Raw genomic sequence first — 26,008 nt, 5'->3', positions numbered from 1 at the left:
AATACAAACACATGATGCAACAGTTAAAACACTAACAAAAAAAATCTGAAACACACCCTAACTGACATATACGGAGTGCTACCTTTTTCAGCACTAAAATATTAGGCAATTTTTTTTTTACTCTAATAGAGAATAATCACTGTATTATTTACTGAGGTGTGATGCTTACTGTAAACTCACTCCAAGAAGAAAAATCATTTCAGTGTTGGATCATGACATGAAAGGGCCTCGGGCCAATTATCCATCAGGGTCCCTAGTGTTCAAACGCCAAGGGCTGTAATCAGACATTTCTGTCATTGGTGATGGGGCCCTCTATATCACCCTGTACCCCTGGGCCTTTATTGTAGCTATGTTTTCACTACTTCCTGACTGACATATGTATGAGACTGACATGTGTAAGGATAAAAACCCATGATAATCCCCTGTAACTGGTTATGTGGCCTGTCACAAATGGCAATGCATACTTGAATATTTAGTTTAGTTTTTTTTTTTTTGTAGAAACATAACCTAAAGACCTCAGGGGAAAAACATGTAATACATAGAAAAAGGTTTGATCCAAAAAAAATAATCCTGCAATAAACCTTAGATAAACTTCAGTGGTGGAAAATTAAGATGTGTCAAAACATCTGTCATGTCAAAGCAGCAGTCAGGCGACTCAAAGAGGCTTTTATTTTAGTACAAAATGTGAATGAAGGGTGTGATAGAGTTCATGAAACGTCACCCAGGCCACAGACGTACATTAGAAGCTTTACTTTTGCTTTTTTTTCAGTCAGTCTTTAGGGCAACTTGAACTGTGAAAAATCAGAACTAGCTAAATCATATTTTGCATGGTTGTGAAAGGTATTAGTCATTTCAACAAACAACTTATTTGTCATGTTTCTAATTATCAGTTAAAAAAATTCCATTACTTCTGGGGGATTAATTAGGGTGAAAGCAGCAAGCCTAAACTAACACACTAGATTTTACTCTACAGACTCTTCAACGCTTTGAGTCTTGAATCAAAGTATTTTTTAATCAATTAATTGAAAAGAATGGCTGAAATGAATCAGATTTTCCAATACAATGTTAGACTGCTGATTTCCATAGAAGATATCAACTAACCAATGTCTGCTGCTAACCCCACTGCTACTCCAACCATACTCTCCACCAGCTCACTCTGACTTTCTGTCTGGTTATGTTGAATTCATCTACATCTCTAACCACTCAGCAACCCTGGTATGTTAAAAATGCTTATTTGAATATATCCTCAAAATATAGTTGTGTCACTATATTCATTTATTTCTAATTATTACTCATTTCCCCATTTTTTAATGCTATCACACACTTTATATTACTGAGTTAAATAATGGTCACACAGACTTGTACTTGAACCTTATCTCAGCTATGAGGAACTGAATATGTCCCTGATAAGCAGCCTGTTACTAATTCAAAGAGACTCCATAGAAATGAGTCAAATTGTTTGAAATAGACAAGTTCACATTTCATTTCAGCTGAAGGTAAAATGTGGTCACATGAAGAAATTGTGAGAGGAAGAGAGAAATTAACACGAGAGTAAATAGTTTGATGAAATATGTTGCTAGTCATACTCTTTGATATGGACCTTAACATTTGCTTGGTTTTTGACCAAAACTCACTTTATCCTATACAGACTATAGTTTCGTGTTTTTATTTAAAGTCCTTTTTTATTGATTTGGTATTCAGAACTCTTCTCAAAGTCATTGTTAACGCTAAATAGTCCTTCTCAGCACTGTAAAAAATATATTGTTGAAAAAGGTTAAAAATTCAAGCCATCTTGATGCATTCACATTTTTTACATTCAGGTATTATAATAATTTTGCCAGTTTTGCCAATTTGAATTTGTTCATTCACTAAATGCAAAATACCCCAGTCAGTAAATTTGTCAGGACAACAACAGATTTCTTGTTCAGCAAATTCACAAATTAACTACAATTATTGTTTTAATAGCCATGTAGCCTCATATGACACTTAATATGTGAATTATGCTAATTTTGTTTGTGTAGCAACAATCATTCTACAAACCGCAGATAACTAGCATGTAGTGTTAAATGAACATACAGTGTCAATCAACAAATATAGAAAGGTGAGCTCCTTACATCACAACACAACAAATAACTAACAATAATGACAAAACAACAACAAAAGTTTAAATGAATCCGCAAACAACAACGATCCTTTAACTGTATTTATTCATGCTGCAATGCATGCTGGGATCTCACAAACCCCTCTTTGTTCAGACAACTGTGTGAGTAGTTTGGACAACATTTGAGAGACATGCAGAATGCTCTATGGTTGATAGTGTAATATCGATATAAATCAAAGTAGTATTGTACAAACTTGTTCTTCTTGAGACTTGTATTCTGGCAAGCAAAAGGAGATATCAATCTTATCACACATACAGATTCATACTGCTTACTTGCGTCAGTTCAAGGCTCTCTCATGTGATTTGCTGAAAGTTAATATGACCCCTATAAGAAATGTTAGGTGGGATGAAGTATGTCATTGAGCAATCTGATCTGGCAATGGAGATGACAGTACACAGGAAAGAGAGTTATGGCAAGACAAACAGATGCGTTATAGTGATGTGTTAAACAACATTTCTGAGGAACAGAAACAGTAAGATATATTGTTAACAATACATTACCATATTACTTTTGATAGATCTAAGGATTATCACAACAGTCTGATACCCTGCATGCACTCATTGAGACGTTTTGTAAAATGCAATAAAAATCAAGAATCTGTGATTTGTTAATTCTCTTTAACCTTTATTTGATTGACAAAAGTACAAAGAAAAGATTTCCAGTGTTCTCACTGACCAGCTTATTGTATTTTGTAAAAATAAACAATTTAGATTTTAATGGCTGCAACATAAAAAATAATGCAATTTTTTTTGCAAAATAAAAGTGAAAAGGTTATAGAATATCCAAGTTAAATTGTTTTGAAACAGTCCACAAGGAGCACGTGAATTGGTAATAGGTGAGGGGATCATGTTTGGGTTTAAAAGGAGCATCTCCGTCTTTGTCAGCAAAGCCACTTTGTGCCAAATTTCATGAGATAAGTGTCAAATAAATCAAAAATCACATTTTTCAATGCAAAATCACAAAGAATTTAGGTCTTTCACAAGCTACCATACATAATTTTGTGAAAACTCTGGAGTGGGTTTTGCACCTTCAGGGTGTGCCCTACCTGAACGGGCAGGGCACACCCTGTGCCTGATAAGCCAGGGTGATGGCATCCACTATCCAGTGGGCCATCCTCTGCTTAGAGACGGCATTCCCCTTCTGCCGTTTCCAGAGGTCTGGACGCAGGTGCCAAAGGGTCAGTAGATCCTTCCTCAGAGGAATCGGCCAAGGAGGGCCTGTCGCGAGGGGCATTAGTTCCGGGAACCAGGTCCGGGTAGGCCAATAGGGTGCCACCAACCGGACCTGCTCCGCGTCCACCCTGACCTTGCACAGCAACTGTGCGCATGAGTCATCCACGAAAGCCACCTCAGCGTGCTTCATGCCCAGACACGAGAGGCCGCGATCGTGACCATCACCCGGCGCCAGGTAACGACCGCATCCAGAAACGCTCGGGTGATACGTTGTCTATAGCAAGACCCACATCGTCTTTACAAAGACGTAACGTCAAGTTTGCCACGCAACGTCGTCTTTAGAAAGACGCACCCGAAATTGCTCTTTTAGCGTGCTGAGGCGCACAGGGGAGATGATCATCTGCAACACAAACAGGGGGTAGTGCAGCCTAATGTGTGCTACCCACTCGACACGGGAAACCACCACCGCTGAAGCGCTGTACCGCCAACACGAAGAGCTCTCCAAGAGCGCGCTGAACTCGTTCAGTCTTCTTCTCTCAGTAGAGAAGTCAGGAGCAGAACGATGTGATCGCTCGGCTCCGAAGCGAAAAGCTGAATATGCGCTGCATCTGCTGCCTACTTATACTCACGCTGTGATCAGCGGCAGCTGGATGCAATAATCGCATGCCAATGTGCATTGCAACAGCTATTATAATTAGTCAGACAGTGTTGGTAAAGTTGTATGATGCAAATGTCAAAAAAAGTGTCAAAAAAGATTGTTTTCATGTGTAAATCCAAATACTATATTCACATAATATTCCTTATACTTTGAGTTTGAATCTTACTGTACTTCCAAAACAGAATACAAGGCAGTGGGATGGTAGTCGGAAGTACATCTAAACATGGCAATGAAGCTGCAAAGTCTCATTAAGGATATCTACAAATAGCTTTTTACAGGGTGTGCAAACATTTCTCTTCCTCTGGCTTTTCCCCCATCCAAGGGGTCTTCCTCCATACACACAAGGACAGAGACATTTGTGTACAACATACACTGTATTTCTCTGCAGCTGACTGTGTTTTGTGTGATTTCCCAGATCACACCTTCAGAGGGGTCATTTCTTCCCTTACATGCCTCTGAGTACAGTGGACTGCCAAGACTTTTCTTATTTACAGAACAGTTCCTTTTTTGGTTCGACAAGGCTGCTCAAAGGGGAAGGGAAAAGCGAGCTCTTTCCTTGAATGAGGACAACCTACTAGAAAATGGCCTAAAATGAGACAGACGCATTCTGCGAGTTTGTTTACTTGAGAATAATCCCAAAGTGAGCTCTTCCCAGGAATGTATCCAAAATGAAAAAAAAAACACAGGCCAAACCTGCCTAAAGTGAACTGGTGCGACTAGTTGGTTGCGTGTTGCATTACAGGCTGCTTTCCTTACTCCAGGCTGTCATTTAATTGTTTTCTATGCATCATCTATGTGTGAACTTTCCATTTAAATGGAACACATGTGCTGACTGTTATTTAATCAGAAGCATTCCATGGAGTTTTTCCATTGTAGGCTTGAGCCAGAATGTCACGTGATCCAAGGGCAGATACTAGAAACTTGGAAAGAAATGAAATAACTGAAACTGTCGTAGTAATTAGTGTCTTAGAAACGAAACTCCCTTAAAGCTCAAATGATATATTGCTTCATGAGTGTATTTTTAGCATTTCAGGAGTCAACAGGCAAGGCAACTGGTTGGTTGATAATGCAAGATGTCATTCTTCATACCGCGGCTTAAATATCTTTGTTGGTCTACTTCCTTCTGTAACTAGATCATATCTTGTATTTATCTTATTTTCGGCCACCTTAATATAGGGTTCAGTACACTGTAAAAAAGATTTTAAAAAACTTTTCATAGTTGTAAATAAAACAAAAATTATTGGAAGATCAGATCAGAATTTCATGTTTAATTCAATGTGTTGTTATTTTTTGTAATTAATAGCAATTTCTGAAAATTGTGAAAATTGTTTCTACGCCTCTTTTCTTTTTAGTGTATTGGTCAAACAAATACTGTAGGTCCAAACAGGACTTCTCAGGCTGAACATTTTGTCAGCATTAATTTTCCAGATGATGATGAAAAAAAATCAGATTTCCTCTACATAAGACTTTTTAGCACTGATAGTCATGCTTTAGTTTACTGTAATATGCTCTCCTTGTTTTCTTTTCCTCAAAATGGGTTTTTGTAGTTTACACAACCCCACAGAAAATATTTTTAAAAGGCCTGTTGTCACAGTTGAAGCTTGTCAGTTGGTGCCACACAGGACATTCATGTTACCTTTTTAACATCTAGATATCCCAGCCTTATATAAATTATATAATATATAATATAGTGTTTTTGGGCTTCGTTGGCCCAAAATGTTTATACACAAATATATACTGTTTTTTTAAGGGGATTAATACTTTTAGTCAGTAAGGATGCAAAATAATAACAATTACGTTTTTCAATGTACAATTTCCATTTTTTAAAATTCTATTAATCAAAGAATCCTAAAAAGTGTATCACGGTTTCCACAAAAATACTAAACAGCAACTGTTTTCAACATTGATAATATCAAGAAATTTCAGCTTTGCCATCACATGAATAAATTACATTTAAAAATATATTTAAAATAGAGACTTCTTTCTAAAACATTACCAAATCTTACTGACCCCAAACTGCTCGACAGAAAGAAGTAACCTAAAAAGTTTACCACTTTTTGTGGCATTTTTACTACATGTTACTTTGAACTTTCCCACTGCCAAGTGCTTGTAGTGTGTGACCTAACCCAGTAATGACGTGATCTAAATTCACTTTGCCGTTCTTTCTCTGCTTCAGGTGCGGGCTGTGATATGTGTCTCTGTAGTAGAACAGGGCCCAGCTCTGTGCTTATGTTCCTGCATGGTGAGGTCCCCAAAATTTCCAAGGAGAAAAAAAAGAAAAGTGCCATTGGAATTCCCTGAGTGATGAGGCAGGCGGCCGCCCCGCTGCCGCCCGGATTGGAGTGTTTTCTCCCAGTCATCCCTATAAGGCTTTAGTGGAGTGAGGCTACCGATCTGAGTGCAGCTCAGGCTCCTTGTTTGGGATGTGGGAGGGTGCGGTGAGCAGGGATGGCAGGCTCCTTGTTTGGGATGTGGGAGGGTGCGGTGAGCAGGGATGGGAACTACATAAGTACCCCACAAGCCAGTGAGTGGTACACCATCACCAAGTGGCTAAATCCCCACCCCCCCGGCCCAGCACTGTCAGGGTAAGTGTCATTCATCTCGCCTTACACCACTCACACCCTCTCTCTTTTTGTCTCTCGTGCTCCATCTCTTTCTGTCCATCCGGCTTTGTACTTTGCAAGAGTTACCTGATGCTGATAGACTCAAATGAGGCTTCGTCAAGCTTTAAGCACTTGAACTTGAAACATGTTGAAACTGTTGTTTAGACAAATGATTTCTGCACAGGTGTAAGCTGCTTTTATAATGTTTCGAGTGTTTCGTGAGAATAGATTCATCTTAATTTAAGTAAATATTATTGTGTAATGTTTTTACACTATGTTTCTAAGGATTATCCTTAGAAGTGTTTCCAAGGATTAGCACTGTGGAATGATTTTATTTTTGCAGATTTACCAATCAAAGGATATTACTGAACGTGTTTATGTTTAAGAGGAACTAATATGCACATATATGTCAAAGTTATATTTATTTTAGCATCTATAATGTGATTGTATGATGATACTGATTGCTGTTGTTGACAGTGAAGGCTTAGAATTTAGGACAAGTGTGGAAGCCTATTTGATTTGTGAGGTTTATGACTAAATATGGTTCTTCTGGACCACTGACCCATCCCCTATTTTCCTCACCCACTCTCTTTTTTCATAAAGTACTATAGACAGGCAGAAACAGAGGGAGGGAGAGTCCAAAGAGAGACATGCTTCCCCATCATTTCCAAATTAGGAAGTTTTCCCATGGTGTACTCAGTAAGGGCTGCAGGATGGACTTAAAGGAGATGTGTGTGTGTGTGTGTGTATACACATTTTCTTTAAGTTTCACCAAAGTTTAAACGATATTTAAACCAATTCTGTTTTTCCTTAACGCTTAAAGAAAAAAGAAGAAGCATGAATCAGTTTATGAATGGACTTACCTGGTACACCTTACATTCTTTGTAGTATTCCCTTTCATGGTTCAGTGGGTGTGCACACAAACTCCCACATACATACATACACAGTTATTTCCAATGACATACACATACCACTGATTTTTTGTTTTTATATTAAGCTAATTATAATGACTATTGACTATTCCTACCCTAAAATAAAACTTTTAGAATAACATGTATTTTTTTAAATTGATCATTTTTCCAATTTAGGACAGATCCAAAATGTCTCTAGAAGGGGATTTAGCTTCCTTCTAGGATCCATTTTTTCCCTATACTGTAGCTAAACATCACACATGCTTGACATGAGCTATTACAGTTCAAGACAAATTGCTCAGAAGTATGTATACAGTATAGTATTAATAATGCACTTTGTTGTAGTGATTGTCTCCTGTAGGAGTAAGGAAGGAAATCTGAGCTGAAAATGTGTGACGACGAGGAAAGCACTGCTCTTGTGCGTGACAATGGATCAGGACTGTGTAAGGCAGGCTTCGCCGGGGATGATGCTCCCAGAGCAGTGTTCCCCTCCATAGTGGGTCGTCCCAGACACCAGGTGAGCAGGGCTGTTTATAGCCAATTTGACGCCCTAGGCGAAATCCCTATTGCCACCCCCCCTATGTAGCCCTATGTAACAATCCCTAGAGGCTAAGACATTGCACATAATTTACACATAAATCACACATAAATTAATTTTATTACATTTTAATTTGGATACTATATACTATACTACTACATATTGTTTAGATATTATCAATGTGGGGGATCCAGTGGGGGCGGCAGTCATATTTCAGGGTGACCGTGCCACTCTATATCACAACCCTGCTAAAAGTGCCAGTACGTGCGCTCATTGGCGCCCCTTCAGCTGGTGGCGCCCTAGGCGACCGCCTAGCTCGCCTATGCCTAGAAACTGCAGGTGAGCATCCCTCAACACACCAGTAGGGGGCGATAAGCACTGCAGTCACTCACAGCCAACATCAATGAGTACATTTAAGAAAACAACAACATAAAATGTATTTTAGCTTGTATTTGAGGTTAACTATAGTTTAATGTGCACTTACAGTTGAAGTGCGTGACAACTAACATTCATGTTATGCCCTGCACATTTTACGTATTTGTCTTGATCTGCTTCCAAATGCTTTGTGGAAAGTTGGACTACAGCCCAGATTGTCTGCATTGTACAAGATTATAAAGATAGAATTAACTAGTACTTACTCTCACTTTTCTGGGGGTTGTTTATTGTGTGACTGTGTATGACCAGTTTTACTTTTTCCTTAGGGAGTGATGGTGGGAATGGGGCAGAAAGATAGTTACGTTGGCGATGAGGCGCAAAGCAAAAGGGGAATCCTGACCCTCAAGTACCCTATCGAGCATGGCATCATCACAAACTGGGACGACATGGAAAAGGTAAGCAGATCCTATCATCAAGCCAACAGACACCAAACCAAAACAATATGAGTGCAAATAAGGAGAGACTGTAAATAGTCTACCAAAAATATCTCTTATCTTTCCATGCACATGCCTTATTGTATTTCATGCTTACATTTATCCTCTGTGATCTTTCCATAATACTGCACTACATTTCCATATTACATAAAATAGGCAGCATTTGCTATAATGGCACTCAAGGTCTTGAGATTGCATCAGATACATCTACATCACCTCTCAGGAGCGGACTTACCCATTAGGCAAAGGTAGGCGACCGCCTTGGGCCCCCCCTTTGGGTTGCTGTTTACGGTGTTTAGACAACCGTCCGAGTCAGTGGCGCCTGCAGGTGTACGGCACCGTGAGTACCATGAACGCTCAGAGTGCCCCGCAAAAATTTCAGCAGTTATCATAGGCCTGTGTGTCCCATATTTCTGTCGACTTTGCATGCCAAAGTCAATTTCTGCATAGAAATATTATGCCAAATAGAAGCAGAAAATCGTGCTATACTACACACTTTCATGAGATCGGGTTAGCCTACAACAATTAATTTGTTGGCTATTTTACAAATGGGAATACAACGAATTCATGACAATGTTTACATTCAAGCTACCCGTAAAATTTATAGTGAAAAGTACTATAAAAGCGTCTGGAATGCAATAAAGTAATTTTAAAGCGGTTTTTAAAGCATTTGCTGCATGGGTAAAAAAAATAGGCTAATAAATAATTCACATATCATACAAATTTGCGTTGCAGCAAATTCTTTAAATTTTCAGGTATTCAGAGCAACATTCATGGCTCTGTAACGTAGCTATCACACGATGAGCGATAAGCGCTAAACAATACTCGGCAGTGAATGGTTGTTTGAGACTGATTCTTATAGTGGGTGTAATTGGTAGCAGCTGGTGTGTGATAAGTTTCAGGTGAGCTTGTGATTAGCGTAATGGAGCATGGGAAATGTAGTCCAGGGTGATGTGTAATAGTCTGTGTGGTGTGAGAGTCAATATAATGGGAGGGCAACCTCTGGTGGCAAGTGGATGGAAGTTCATGGACAGGATTCGTGACACATACAAATCAGAAAAAGCAGCTATATAATTGTAGGACAAAGTTTTACACATATGCCATTATAATTTGTGTTTTATATTTTAATTATACAGAATTATAAAATAAAACGCAAATTATAATCGGGCCTGTTTTAGGCTTTTCCTTATTTTTATATTTTAGATATCCATCAATTATGGTGACTCGCCATCTCTTCATTAGACGCGCCTTTAGAGAGAAGTGCATCTTTACAGATTATGATCATAATGAAAGAGTTTTTGTTTTTGATTTGTCTTATTTCGTCAAGTAGTAATTTAAAGCTTTCTATATATTTTGATCATTCGCGGAGTTTAGGTTCATCATTGTGAAGCACTCCTGTTCAAGCCAAGAGGGCAGCATTTTTTTTTCTTTATTTTATAAAAGCACAAGGTTTTGTTGATATTGTGAGTGCACACAAATAAAACTAGCCCCTTTACAGTTTAGAATGATGTATTACTCTTACCTTTATGAGCAAAAATGACTGCGTATTAAGTTGTTTCCACTGTTAGAAAAAAATGCAAGTGATCGCGCTGGCGCCTCCATGTGCTGCCAAGTGCGCTTTAGCTTCAACTCGCCGCATAAACGATTGGATATGCGTCTAACAGCGCACATTTATCTAGGTTAAACACTTAAACTAACATTGTGATACGCTTGAACTGTTTTATATCTATCTATAGATTTTACTTTAGGCAAGTCGTGATGATTTGAGAAGGCTAAATTGATCAAACATATATCAATTCACTGTCTGCCGCTGGCCGTTACTTAAAAAAAACGTACATATTATCTAACAAAAAATGCTCCAAACTTTTTTTTAAATTTACTTTATAAAAAAACTAAATAAAATATAATCACTTTTCCATTACATACAAAACTGAACTATTTTAATAGCTGAAACAGTAGTATAAGCTCTTTTTGGGAAAAGGGGAAAAAAACGGGCTAGGGCCTATTTGAGACCCGTGCAGGGCTCTAATCCACTTCATCCAACGCTCTCATCTGTTCTCATCTGTGAGCATGCTCTTGATATATGTATTTTACCATTTTGTTGAGTTTTGTTGAGGGAAAATAACGGGCTAGGGCCTATTTGAGACCCGTGCAGTGCTCTAATCCACTTCATCCAACGCTCTCATCTGTTCTCATCTGTGAGCATGCTCTTGATATATGTATTTTACCATTTTGTTGAGTTTAAAACGTGTGACACATTCGTTCTGCTCTCACTGATCATTTGGTCCCCCCCTCCCCCCTCTACAACATGAAAGAAATGTATTATAACATGTACATGAAAATGTAGAAACATTGGACACAACTATGGGGCACCATTGTGCAGCAGCAAGCATCACAACAAAAAAGGAACCTCAAGGTTGATCTAGGAAAATGTGTGAAAATGTATAGGGCCCCATTCCTATATTTTGCCTGGGGCCCCCAATTCACTAAATCCGCCCCTGTCACCTCTAGTCTCGACACATACATTCTCTACACCTACGTCCATCAAAAGCATTTTTCCAAATAACTCCAGCTATTCCCACTAATGACTCACACTGTGACAATGTCCCGCATTTCATGCCACATGGTGTTATCATTCCACACATGCACGCAACAGATGGTATTATTCACTATCTGTCTCGGCCCACGCGGTACCTCCTGATTGTGATCTGTTTGTTAAACTGTAATTAGGAGAATCAGCTTTCACTCTCTACACAAGGACACAAAGTGATTCATTTGCCATCTATTATACTAATTGTGTATTTCATTTGACCGTGGTTTGTTCATTAATGTCCATTGTTTATGTTCACCAGATCTGGCATCACTCTTTCTACAACGAGCTCCGTGTGGCTCCAGAGGAGCACCCTACTCTGCTGACAGAAGCCCCCTCTCAATCCCAAAGCCAACAGGGAAAAGATGACCCAGGTTTGAGCTGAATTCAATATTGATTGAGAAAGCTAATCTGTAGTATATAAAACAGACAAGCATTTGTCTCCACCATATCTCCTTTAAGCCTTCAGGTTCTTGAGATGTTATCAGGTATGCCTACAGTAGTATCACCAGACAAACGGTGAATTATCTTGTGTGTGGTATTTTAGAACAAAAGCCTTTGTCTGTGCTAAGTTATGCAGAAAGAACCTAAAAATAAACTGTGGAGTTGCGATTAACATTATTTTGTACAACATAAATTACACACTGTCAAACCACAAACGTTCAATGTAAGTAATTATTTAACTGCTGCGATTGTCAGTAGTAAAAATAAAAACCCACTGTGGCTTTGGTAGTAGAAGAAAATTCCCCCACGGTGGCTTCAAAATGCATGTTTGAGGTATATCTACAGTACATGTAATTTAGGTTGTAGAATAAAATATGAAAGTCAAGTAATGTCAACCACAGACCTTATTGACCTTATATTTCATTTATAATCAAAAATTCAAAAAAATCCTAGGCAATTCCCAAGGGCACAAAATTCAATTAAATGTCACATGATTCTTCAAAAATCTTTGTAATATGCTGATTTGGTGCTCAAGAATAATTTCTTCTTATTAGTAACTGCTGAAAACAGATGATAAATTTTTTTCATGATCGTTTGATGACTAAAAAGTTCAAAGGAACATTTATTTTAAAGGTAATCTTTTGTATCATCAGAAATGTCTTTACTTTCACTTTTGATTAATTTAATGCATCCTTGGTGAATAGTATTAATATAAAAAAAATAATAATTACCAGAGGGCAGTAGTTATGATGTTCAGATTACTTCAAACTGGCAACTTGTCTATTCAAACTGATCATCAACAGAATTCATACTGTACGTCATTTGTTTAGGGAAACAGCTACACTAGTTGTGCTGTTTTAGATTACCTAAAAATAACAGCTAATTTGTTTGTAATTCTGGTCACGTTGTATGCTTGTTTTTGCATGCAGCTAGTGATGACAATTCTATAAAAAGACACATTTATACAGTATACACATAGAGTGATTGATCTACAGATTTTAAGAGTCAATCTATTGGCATTGTCAAAGAGAAGATTAATCAGAAAATCTATATTTTTAACCTACTGTTCAGTAAAACCGAAAGCACTTGGTTGATTGTTGGTTCTGCTCATAAACACAATGCTGGTCTCACTTTACAGATCATGTTTGAGACCTTCAATGTTCCAGCCATGTATGTAGCTATCCAAGCGGTGCTGTCCCTCTATGCTTCTGGTCGTACAACAGGTCAGTTCACCTGTCAAAGCTCACATTTGACTTACGCTGCTGCTAATTACCAAGCACTTTATTCTTGTTGAACAGGCATTGTCCTTGACTCTGGTGATGGTGTCACCCACAACGTGCCCATTTATGAGGGCTACGCTCTTCCGCATGCCATTATGCGTTTGGACTTGGCCGGCCGTGATCTCACTGACTACCTCATGAAGATCCTAACTGAACGAGGCTACTCATTCGTCACCACTGGTGAGTTTGGACATGTAGAGAACCAGCATAATGATATGAAATACATTTCTTTTTTCAAGCATAAATTTTGATTTAAAGATTTATGGCTAAAACAAGAAACAACTGACAATGGGATAGGAAAAAATAACTTAAAATGTGTTCTAATTAGTATCATTTAAATGTTTCAGTTTAACAAATTACTATTCTCATTTGCCTTGTATAGCTGAAAGAGAAATTGTCAGAGACATCAAAGAGAAGTTGTGCTATGTAGCGCTGGATTTTGAGAATGAGATGGCCACTGCGGCCTCTTCCTCCTCCCTGGAGAAGAGCTATGAGCTTCCCGATGGACAGGTCATCACCATTGGCAATGAGAGGTTCCGCTGCCCTGAGACACTGTTCCAGCCTTCCTTCATCGGTGATATGTCATTCCTCTTTCTACACTTTTCTTTTCAAATGATGAATTCAGAGCACTATGGTATAAATACATTGATTTGCACTTATTGTTAGGAATGGAATCTGCTGGCATCCATGAAACCACTTACAACAGCATCATGAAATGCGACATTGATATCCGTAAGGACCTGTACGCCAACAACGTGCTGTCTGGTGGTACCACCATGTACCCTGGCATTGCAGACAGGATGCAGAAGGAGATCACTGCTTTGGCCCCCAGCACCATGAAGATCAAGGTCAGCACTGGCACACAATTTGAGTTGAATTACTGAAATAAATGAACTTTTCCACGACATTCTAATTTATTGAGATGCACCTGTATATCTGATTGGATCATCAATGAGTACTATCGCAGTTTCTCGTCTAACCAGGGTTATTGTTAACTAAACTAAAAGTCAAGTCACCCTTAATATAGTGCTTTATACAATTAATATTGTTTCAGAGCAGCTTTACAGTAATAAACAGGAAAATACTGTTTTAAATATGAGACAAATTCAAATTCTGCTGCAAAGCAGCTCTAAAAAAAAGACATTATTCAGTTCAAATCAATAACTGTATTAATTATGAAACAAGTTCATTTCAGCTATAAGCAGCTTTACAGAAGGTCACAATGTTGTTATTCAGCTCAATTCAGTTCAGTATTGATTTAATTCAGTTCAGTGAAAGAGTTGATGTTATATTCAATAGTTATGAAACAAATTCAACAATAAAAACTGGTTTAAAAACATTAACTACAATAAAATATATGAAAAAAAAAACTTATTTCAGCTAGTTGCCAAAGAAACTCAGTTTAAGTTGAAGTACTAAAATAGCTAAAACTGAATTAAAAATTAATGAATATTATATAGACATAAAAACCTAAAAATTACTAAAAACTCTACATAAATTAAAATGAAAACAGAAAATAAAGTAAAAACTAATTCAATCATGAGAACTCTCAGAAGATTTTAGCATGGTGATGGATATGACAATGTTAATGTATTTGGTCTTGGCGGAATAGATCTGCTACGCTGCTGCTGCTGTTGGTTATTGCTGTAGTTGTAGATTATTGCTGCTGTAAGGATCCACCCGCCAGCCCAAAAAGCGGAATCCAGCGGCCTGGTCAAAGGTTTAGTGTGTATTCGGTCTTTTACTTGCGCTTTTGAATTTATCAGGAATTAGTTTTAATTTTAGTCTAGCTCCGTTTTCAATCTGACTCCAATTTTAAGTGATCACTAAATTTAGGCAATGTTTCTAATTAAAAACTGATCACAAATATCGATTGTTTATTAATTTAGATATTTGAGTATTCTGGAAATCCCATACTTTAAATTATTCGTTCATCAAGGACCCAATGCCGCTCAGAGATACGCGCCCCGGGTTTGCGGTAAACTCACGCACGCAAACTAGCCAGTCTGATCTTAGTCAGAGGATGTAATAAGTTAGCTAATACCTCTTAGTCGGTTGCCTACTGCTCACTCTTACAAAAAGTGTATTTCATTTAGCCACTTCCATACATCTTGTTCATCAGTGATGGACAGAAATCAAAAGGTCTTCAGATGAAGTGCCTACTGCTCCTTTCATTCACGAGCCTTCAGTTTGTTCTATCCTGGACACAGATTTACGGTAGCATTAGCCTCCTATGATTTACTGGTCATAATGATTTCAGGAGAATCCAGAATAAATCAAAATTTAACATTTATTTTGCAAGGCAGGATTAAACATCAACTAAATTAATTAAAAATAATACATCACACAACTTGATCAGCAGAAAATACAAAACACAATTTAAAGCATAGTAAAAAACAATTTCATTGTTTAGGGATAAGGGAGACTCTAAGAGGGGAGCATCGAGTGAAAGACCTGGAATGCCAGGAGATGAAGGAAATAAAATTAGGAAATCTGGGGGAAGTGAAGAGTTTGTTGTTTTGTTTAAGGTTAAGAACTTACTCAGAGGATACAGGGTGATTATAATACCTTTAAGTGCCGCACCCTGCTAGCAAATAACAAAAAGTGTATTTTTCCTATAATCACGAAAACTGTAACTTGTTAAGCCAGGTGACAGACAGAAATCATAAGATCCCTAATGGAGAGCCCCCTGCCCCGCTCATTGGTACTTAAGTATGATCTGCCCTGGACGCAGATTTGCGGAAATGTTAGACTACACAATAATCTACTTGAAAAATGATTTCAGAAGAGATCAGAATAAATCAAATATAACAATTTATTATTAGTCAGGTAAAATTGTATCATGCCAATTACATAATGAAACAATTAGAAGCCAATTTAGAAAGAATAATGCAATTGTGAATCACATTGTAGCCACATGGCAACCCTGCTCCTGTACATAGATATTGTAGCTATATGGGGAATAGCCAAGTGTTCCACATAGGAGACAAACAAATTGAACATAGTCACACATGTAACCGTTATCCTAATTTAACACAAGACACACGGTCTAAAATGCATAGCATCAACAACCTTTTACCACCTAAGTATTTCAAAGAACACTTACAAAGTAATCATGTGTTTTTAAAGAATAAACTCAACTAGCCTATGTGCACATGTAGTTGCACAAACAACTATACAGTGTGCTCTATGGGCACAATGTGTTTAACACAATTACATTTATGAATCGTACCTGACAGCAGAGAGACATACAGCAGCGAGTGTTCTGGTGCAGAGCTCCAGAGACTCTCACACACTGCATGGGGGTTTTTCTGACTATAGAATCCCAAAGACTGATTTGCAACATTCCCTTAAATACTACCAGAACAAAAACAAAGAAATCTTTAAATCAATTGTACACGCTGCAGGAATCTCAAGTGAATGCTAGCCAGCCATATAATGCAAGGCAGTAAGCTCATTGGCTGCATATGCAGCATGAACCAATCAGCTTGTGCCAAGTGTTTAACTCTTTGAATTTCATCAGTTACGTTAACAACCCGTCAGCCTGTGCCATTTAGAGTTTTATGACTGAACTATATATTTATTTAAAAACTAAATTATTAACTATATCAACATTACTAAAACTCCACTGCTTCTACCTTGTATGTACTCAGATCATCGCCCCACCTGAGCGCAAGTACTCAGTATGGACTGGCGGCTCCATCCTGGCCTCCCTCTCCACCTTCCAGCAGATGTGGATAAGCAAGCAGGAGTATGATGAGGCTGGGCCATCCATTGTGCATCGCAAGTGCTTCTAAAGGACACCTCCAACTCCCTCCTGTTCCCCTAATTCTGCTATTGCTTCATAGCCTGTAAACTGTGAACGTACCCTTTACTTCCCTCTATTGTTTTGTCTTTGCACTGCCCACATCTGTTTGAATGTGTTGATTTAATTATGTCATGACAATATAGTGCTGTTCTCAATGGGTTTAAAAGCTTGATTGTGCTGCCAATATGAAAGATTTGGGAGATTCCTTGGGGTAGTGAGAATCCAGAGATGAGGAGAGGGCGTCGGGGAACAGGGCTTATTCTCCCTTTTGTGTTCAAATGCTATGAGGTAACACAACTGCATGTCGGCTTTCAGGCAGTCTGTATGGATATCATATGATAACTCCATGAAGGAATAAAGCTCTTCAATAATAACCTGTGATTCACTTCTTTTGTTTCTGCAACAAATTACACAGCTCAGGAGTAATATTTGCGCAAATACAAATTAAAACTGATCTAAAAGATATTCTTAAAATGAATAATTTTAATAAGTAGAAATAATTCTATATACTCGTAGTCACTGTAATTTAGTTAAAACTTCTGTATACACAGGGTTTCTATGATCATGGAAAACCTAGAAAATTTTAAAATGGTGAACTTCAGGCCTGATGGAAATGAATACAATTTTAAAAAGGTAGATCTAGTTCAACTCTATAATATTTAATCAGCTAGAAATTGTGCTTTTGAGAGCAATTTCTGTTAAAAGAAACTACTATTCTTTGTATCTATTAGTGTCATCAAAATGATTTTTTTTTAAATGGGAAGATGTTAATTTAACTAAATGTTAAATTAAACTGTTCGCATTTTTTTTAACCAAAAAATAAAGGAAAATGAATACAACATATCAACATATCATGATGTGCATTTGATTGTTGAAGCAAGTATGAGCAATCAATAACCTGTGATGAATCATGCTAAATGTTTGCTTCTCATTTCATCATACTATATGCATCTGTTAGCTTGGGAAGATGATGAAGTTTTCCACTCTAAATCAGTTACAGATTTAAAAAAAAACATTGTCATGCTGTTTGAAACCAGAGGCTGTTTTGCTTTTATTAAGAAATGCGCTGAGGAAAAGTGGTGCTTGCACAGACACATAAGTCTCATTGTACTCTCTTGAGCACAAAGACTCACAACAACACAACACATCTCAGTGGAGCCACCGGCACACAGTCACACACTGAAGAAACAATCCAATGCCACATTGTACAAGAAAAACAAGTTATAGTCAACACTCTCTGAACTGCATGAATCAGTTCACAATTTATCATACATTGAATTTCATCTCCCGCTGGTGATAAAAAGTTTCCTTCTCAAACCATAAAAACAGTGAAGACAAAAATCAAGTTGTTAAAATGGGGGAATGTAACCCTGAGATCAGTGCATTCAAGGCCCTCTGGTAATGTCTCTTAGGTTTCTTTGCTTATTCTGTTTTGGGAAATTTGGTGCGGTCTAAGAGATCCCAATCTTGTTTATACTTTTCAAGAGTCACTTCCCTTGTAATTAGATCCACATTGGAAAAAATGCTGAAGTTAGAAATCAAAAGAGTCAGCTCACTGGCCAACTTCATATTGTGTCATTAGGCTGAAGTTGGAAAAGACAGAAATCCTTTAGCCTGAAATTATCTGAACTGACTGTATATACAAAGTATAATTATCAACCATCCAACCACAAAAATTATAGTAATACGTAGTAAGGCCTAGAAATGACTCTCATAGCAATTCATTTTAGTTTTGTACTGGCAGCATACACAAAACTAGAAAATTCAGTTAGGTTTAAAAAGGAATTTCACTTCTTCAGTGTATATTGTGTTAGAATGAGAACTGCAAGTGATATCACTGGATATCAAAAGGCAAATCTCTCACACACACACAAACACACACACACAACTTCCTTTTAAAATGTCCTGAAATCAATTCACATTGTAGCAGCCTCATAGTATGCCTTGATAAAGGACGCCACCTTGAGGACAAAGACAGCACAACATTTTTTTAAAACACCTGGCCACGAACAAAAATCAAAACACAAAACACCATGGACCCTTTTCACAAGACTGTGATGACGCGTTTAACGGTCATCAGCATCGTAAATCCTCGAAAGTTTTTCATATTTGTATATATTTTTAAAATGTATGTATTATTGAAAGTCATGAAAACACTATCGTGGAGTTTTTCTTTTGCTATTTGAGCAAATGGGAATGCAAAAATATATATTTGTGGTACTCTCCCATTCACTGCTCTTAAAGTTAACCCAACTATGACGACTTCCGCTGCTGAGAAGCCCGGAAATGTGAAAAAGGTCCATTGGAACATCTCAATAACTTCACTAAACCTGCTCACGGCAAACTGTGTAGCTGAGGGATTCTGTTTCACAGTACCTTTTTGTAAAATAAATAAATACAAAAAAGCCTTCATGTAAAGAAAGATATAAATATTCTCAATGGTTTGCTGATACTGAAATATTTCATCTCTCCCTCTGTCACCTGAGGTCCAGAACTGTCGTTTTCGAGTCCTTCACCACAATGTGCTTGCAAATCTGAAAACAGAAAAAAACTGTTTCACTTCTCTAAAGGTGTTTCTATTTTGATATCAACATTTGAAACAGAAGGCACATATAGCTGTTGATTTTCATATTCACAGAACAAAGGGTTCTTACAGTGAACAGAGGAGGGTCTTTAGAGTGGGGGTTATGCGCATAGGTGTAGCATATCTATATGTTTCTATATACTGTACTATTAATTTCTTTACTTTTTTATATTTCAGAAATCTATCCATGTAAAAAAAAAAAACAATTGATTTGGACAAATGATAAAATATAATATATATTTGCATGGTGTAATTTAGTCATAGTCTAATGCGAGTCATTCGTTAAATTTATTTGCATTGATTCAATGTTTTTAACAACCAAAGTACTGAAATGATTCATGGATGTTTAAATGATAAACAATTGTTATACAATCAAACATCTATTATTAAAAAATAAATTAATCTGCATTAATTTGATGTAGCACTTTAGAGGCTGCAGATGAAAAAAAGCCTTCAGGTTGTGTGAACACAACGGACGGTGTGGGAGTTTTGTAAGTGTTATACTCACTCATTGTGTTTAGGTGCGCAAACAATAGCGATGGCCTCAGGTAGCATGAGCTGATAAGAGCTGTGTGTGTGCAGATCCACGCTGGAAAGGAAGGCCGTCTGTGTCGGGTGGGTCTACGAGCCAAAAACGTTACAAAAATATTCAAATTAACACCATTTAGTAGCTCCTTGTTCTCATGCAGCCATGAAATAATTGACCATGAAAAATGATCACCAGGTGACCTGGAGACTAAGAATAAAAGTTCAGTAAATTGTAAAACAGAGTTTCCATGGTGATCCTTAGACTGATGCCCCATCATATTTGATTATTCAAATAATAAATTAATACAGTTGGGTACATAATCAGTTTTTAAGTACATGGTCTGCCACTTTATGTAAGTAGCCTATTTCTATACATTATTATTTAAAAGTCGGAAGAATTTTCACCATGATTGCATTTATTTGATCATACATACAGTAAGTGCAATAATATTGTTAAATATTATCACAAATTTAAAGTACTATTTTCTATTTGTATGTTTATTTTTCCTGTGTGTTAAGCAGCCACTGCGCCAGTCTTCAGTGTCACATGATTGAAGAGATTGATTTGCTGCCAAAGAAACATTTCTTATTAACATCAGTTCAAAAGAACAATATATTTTTTTTTAAACAGAAATGTTTCGTAACATTATAAATGTCTTACATCTTTGCTGAATAAAATAATTTCTTAATAAAAAAAATCGTACTGACCCCAAACATTTGAGTGTATATACACCACTAGCCTACTTGAAAGGTTTCATTTAAAAATGACCAGGCATAATTTTTTCGCATTTTGTCTACTGATTTTGGAGTAGGGGTTCAACGGATCACAAAACTCACGGTTTGGATAATATTATGGATTTTGAGTCATGGATTAGATCTTTTTTTTTAAAAATTACCTGAAGAACATTTTAGTTGCTTTTGGGAAACGCACCCCTGATCCTTACTGATCACAGACCAACTATACGATTCCTCGAAACCCTATTTTGGAGGGTATGGAGGGTACACTCTTATCACAAGCCAAAATATTTACTAAATGAAAACACAAGGGGAACGGGATGTGAACGATGGCTGCTCAAAATCTGTGGTGCTTTCAGCAGGCTTATATTCTGTGTGGGTCTTAGTCACCAGCAAGCTTTTCACCTGCCAAAGGTGTGAAAAAAAAGAGGTCCACAGCTCTAATTTTAGAAAATACATGACAGCCTGAAAAAGAGAGACACCCACATGGATCCAGCCCAGGGTCAGAAGGTTATGATGGTCCTGATAACTGAACAGCTCTTCCACGTTCTCCATGTCACAGTAGTCAGGGCCAGCGGACTGCTTGGGGACGATCACGTGGGTCAGCACAAACTCATTGTGCGTCTGGGGGACAACAAAACAGATTTTAGTTTGTCTATTAATGCACAACATGCATCCCACAATCACACTATACATCCTCTGACACAAGTCGAACAAAAAGACCAATTCATTCTTTATGGGAGCTGAGCAACAGCTAGGGGTCACTAAAGATTTACAAAGTGTCGCCAAGCTCACTCTAGTTTGACGGTTAGTAATAGGGATTAACAGTTACAAATTGAAGAAAAAATACCCAACGGTTAATATTTCCATTTAATATTTTAATTATTATTAAACTATTTGAAAAACTCATCGCTGTCCAACATTACCAAAGTTAGCAACAGTCTCACGCAGGTGCAGCATGCAGCGTTTTGTTTTGTGTGAAAATATGATGGAAGGAAGTGGAAGGTTTTACAGAGGGAAATTACATGAATTGAAACTGTGGTCAATTTTTACTGGTTGATGGAAAATATGCAAATGTGCATTCAAAAAATTTAAACATTTTGGATAATAAAGTATCAAGAATTATTAACAGAGCAGATAAAATACCTATAATCATTCAGCATTTTGACTCATCTCTTTTCTTTAAAATGGTTTTAAGTCTGAAATGAGAGGTTTATCATTTTTTAAACCATTTTTGTCAAAATTAGATAACGTTATTTTTCAAATTTAAAATCCGGCCATCAATGTTAATGTCGTTATTTTAGATTTCCCGCTGTTGTTGCAATTATTAAAAACGTAACATATTTAAAATCATTACAATTTTTGAATGTTAAATTAGGGGTCCCCTGGAAAAAAGATTGGAAACAACTGCCGTAGAGGATTGTGGGACAGACGGTTAAAGCAAGTGATGAAAGTGTACAAAGGGGAAAATCGCTCAACCTCAGACAAATCAGAGATGAAAAACACTGGGAGGAAGGCAATTTCTGCAAGATTAAGATGGATTGCAGGTGGTTGGTGAACAAGACACTGAAATTCTATGTAATGCTCATGAATAGTCTCACTTGTGGTGAAAGTATGAGGAAGTCCACATCCACACCTAATATTTACAATGATTGTGCAACACTGAAGCTCCTAGTTTTACAGTGAATGAGAAAGACAGCATATAACTAGCCAAAAAAATAAGCACAATTGATCTTTAACACTCCCCAAACCATTTCTACACTCACTCCAGGAAAGAATTAGGAAAAATCAGCAAATTCATGACCAAAAGAAATATCCACCCACAAAGAGGAGGTATGCTCCAGCTGAGGCCTTACCAGTTTTCCACAGAGAACTCCACACGTCTCAATTCCTCTCGCCGTGTTACTGTCAGCCAGCAGAAGGAACCTGTAAGTCAGGTCTCGTGGGATTAAAACCCACCTCAGGCCTTCGACACGCTGATCTAGAAGCACACAAGAACATACTGTAGTACTGCTAATAACACAAGTAAAAGATAATGTACAGTGAGACAGGTACTAATGCAAAATAAGGGTCATTAGAAGCTTTCTAGCATTCTGAAGTGGTTTATTTTGCGACTGTACATTATTCCACTTATTAGGGCAACTAACCCTTTTTATTCAGCCATGGTGCATTAAATTGATCAAAGATGACAGTAAAGACATATACAACACAACAAACGACTTTAAATAAATTGTTATTTTGAACTTTCTATCCATCAAAGAATCCTGAAAAAAATGTATCAGTTTCCACAAAAGTATTAAGCAGCTGTGTGCAACATTTTTTTGAGCACCAAATCAGCCTATTAGAATTAATTTCTGAAGACTGGAGTCAAGACTGAAAGTAAAGGTTTGCAATCACAGGAATAAATTACATTTGAAAACCTAACCAGTCATTTCAAATTGCAATAATATTTGGTAACATTACTGTTCTTAGTGTACTTTGATCAAATAAATGCAGCCTTGGTGAGCACAAGATAAATTCTTTTTAAAAAACATTTACCCCAAACTTTTAAATGGCAGTGTAAATACATTAACATGAATTATTTGATTATATAAGAATATATACCTAGCAATATGCAGTTTAGCAATTAAAAAAAAAAAACACACAACTGAATAATCAGAGAGCTGTGTAATAAATCACTAAAATTGTTAACAGGCAAATATGAGCTAGATGAGGGCACTCACTTTGTACAGATGCTAAGGTGGCTGCCGGTTTGGGGATGAGGGCTGCTGGTTTGTTACGATTGGGGTCAAGGCGCACATGGTTTCTCGGGGTCTGGGATAAGCAGGACCCGTCGGTTTGTTTCGGCACTTTGGGGACAGCCTCATCCCTGCGACTGGCCAGCTCTTGTCTACGCAGTTGGTCCTCGAAGTAGCGGAACTGCTCGGACTCGATTTGCATCTTCCTGAGCTGTGCTACACGTTGCCGTTCTTCCTCCAACAGAGACATCTTCTGCAGTCGTTCACTACACATCTCAACAGCCATGGCTTGAGTCTGCAAAAATATTCACACATCATGACTAATATTCACAATAATGAAATGAATCTGAAATTTGATTAACAGGTAATTTCATCAGCAGTGAATAAGAAGTACTCTATCGAATGTACCTGACTCTTCAGATATTCACTGTGTTCTTTGCTGTATTTCTCATGGAGAAGTCTCTTCAATTGGTCCTTTCGTGGAAAGGCCACTTCCTGCAATTTCTGAACATAATGAGACAAACATTAGGGGTTGTGTTACAGACAGCGAGTACCAGATCAATATGCGCTAAAGCTTTCAGGGACATAATGATTTTTTTAAAAGCTCAGAATAGAGATACTTAAACCAATTACTCATCTTTTTTTGCATTCAGGGACCATCAGCAGACATTAAGATCATTAGGTTAAAGACCCCAGGAAATAAAAAGTGGCTTTTAGCCACTGTCTGTTTTTACAGTATACGCTAGTGGATGAAACTTAAACAGATATTCAGCAAAATGTAGACTATTTTACCTCCAAAACTAGCAAAAAATAAATGACTCATGTTGCACGACTGATGTTGCTTCAGTAAAAACCTCTAGAATAGGAATTCCTTTATAGCAATACTACTTGCCATCAACTACCAATAGCAACTAGCAAATCATGGTTAATGACTTGAAAAAAGGACACAATCTTTGATATGTAACATACTAACTTTTTTTTTTCGAAATACATTGCCACAGAACAAGGCACAAAAATGCATTAAAACATCCATAATAATAAAAAAATATATATATTTTTGTTTTAATGTGTCTATTAAACAATGATTGATTGATACATCAGGTGACTAGGAAGAACCTTTTCATGCAGAGCCGATCCCGAAACACCAGGGGGACCCCTTGCTCTCAAAGATGATTTAATTCTAGTTTCGTTTTTGAATTTGGCCAGCGGTTATGAAAACATGAATGATCATTTCTTTTAATGCAGTGCGCTGTAGCCCTTTCTACGTAAAAATCAGTCAAATCATGTAATGTGTATGTTGTACAGTCATGCTCAAGACTAAAAAACGGATTGAAAGCGTACCCAGCCGCGGAAGAGACACTGTTTTTCAAGCGCTTTTCGCGAGCGCGATTCAAGACGGAGTGAAACACGGACAAATGCGTTTCATTCATTCTTTCATAACCACTCATACCCCACAACACCCCATCCCCCCAACACAGTTTTGCGTAGGGCCTCCAGAAGTCTAAGACAGGCACTGGTTTCATGTCACTATGCTGAAATGAAAGCAGAACATGTGCCCACACAAGGCAAACCCACCATGTGAGCAGCTGGGAGCCTGACAAGTCCTCTAGACAAGGTAATTGAGCATGATGCTAATCAGATTTACAGTGGGCTGAGCACCACAGGGCTCCATCAGTTTCTATGAGTAACATGCCAGGGGCTTACCTTCATTATCACTTGCTTCTCAGGGACGTTACACTGCTGATAGTCCCTGTGACTGGGGAGTTTCTCAACAAATAAACTGCACAAGAGTGAAATAGGAAAATAAAGTTGAGGACTGATTGCCATGGATTAGAAAATAAAATTTATTACAGCTCTGAAGACAAAACAAATATGGGCCAAGATGCTGGGATAGTCTCCAGCATCCCTGTGACCCTAAATACTGTAGGACCAGGGGCGGACTTACCCATTAGGCAAAGGTAGGCGACCGCCTTGGGCCCCCAAAAGCCAAGGGCCCCCTAAAATGCTTTTCATATATGATATATGCGCATTAAGCGCGGACGTTTGCTGTTTAAGGTGTTTATTACCACGACAACCGTCCGAGTCAGTGGCGCCTGCAGGTGTACGGCACTGTGCGTGCCTAGAATGATGTATTACTCTTACCTTTATGAGCAAAAATGACTGCGTATTTTAAGTTGTTTCCACTGTTAGAAAAAAATGCAAGTGATCGCACTGGTGCCTCTATGTCCTGCAGAGCGCGCTTCAGCTTCCATTCTCCACACAAACGATTGGATATGCATCTAACGGCCCACATTTATATAGGTTAAACATTTAAACTAACATTGTCATATGCTTGTGATATGCTTATAACTGTTTTATACAGTATATAGATTTTATTTTAGGCAAGTC

At 37.7% G+C, this 26,008-nt stretch overlaps 2 pseudogenes; one reads left to right on the top strand and one right to left on the bottom strand.

The window, feature by feature from the left end:
* The first annotated feature begins 6,502 nt into the window (after positions 1 to 6,502).
* On the top strand, positions 6,503 to 17,409 carry LOC107753432 (actin, aortic smooth muscle-like; annotated as a pseudogene).
* A 1,880-nt stretch (positions 17,410 to 19,289) lies between these two features.
* LOC107753433 (AMSH-like protease) overlaps positions 19,290 to 26,008 on the bottom strand; it is an 11,683-nt pseudogene continuing 4,964 nt past the window's right edge.

Source organism: Sinocyclocheilus rhinocerous, unplaced genomic scaffold, assembly GCF_001515625.1.
Source record: "Sinocyclocheilus rhinocerous isolate Xijiao unplaced genomic scaffold, SAMN03320098_v1.1 scaffold2216, whole genome shotgun sequence".
In the NCBI taxonomy this organism is placed as follows: domain Eukaryota; kingdom Metazoa; phylum Chordata; class Actinopteri; order Cypriniformes; family Cyprinidae; genus Sinocyclocheilus; species Sinocyclocheilus rhinocerous.
Note: the sequence above shows the minus strand (reverse complement) of the source record. Positions and strands in the feature narration are given on the sequence as shown.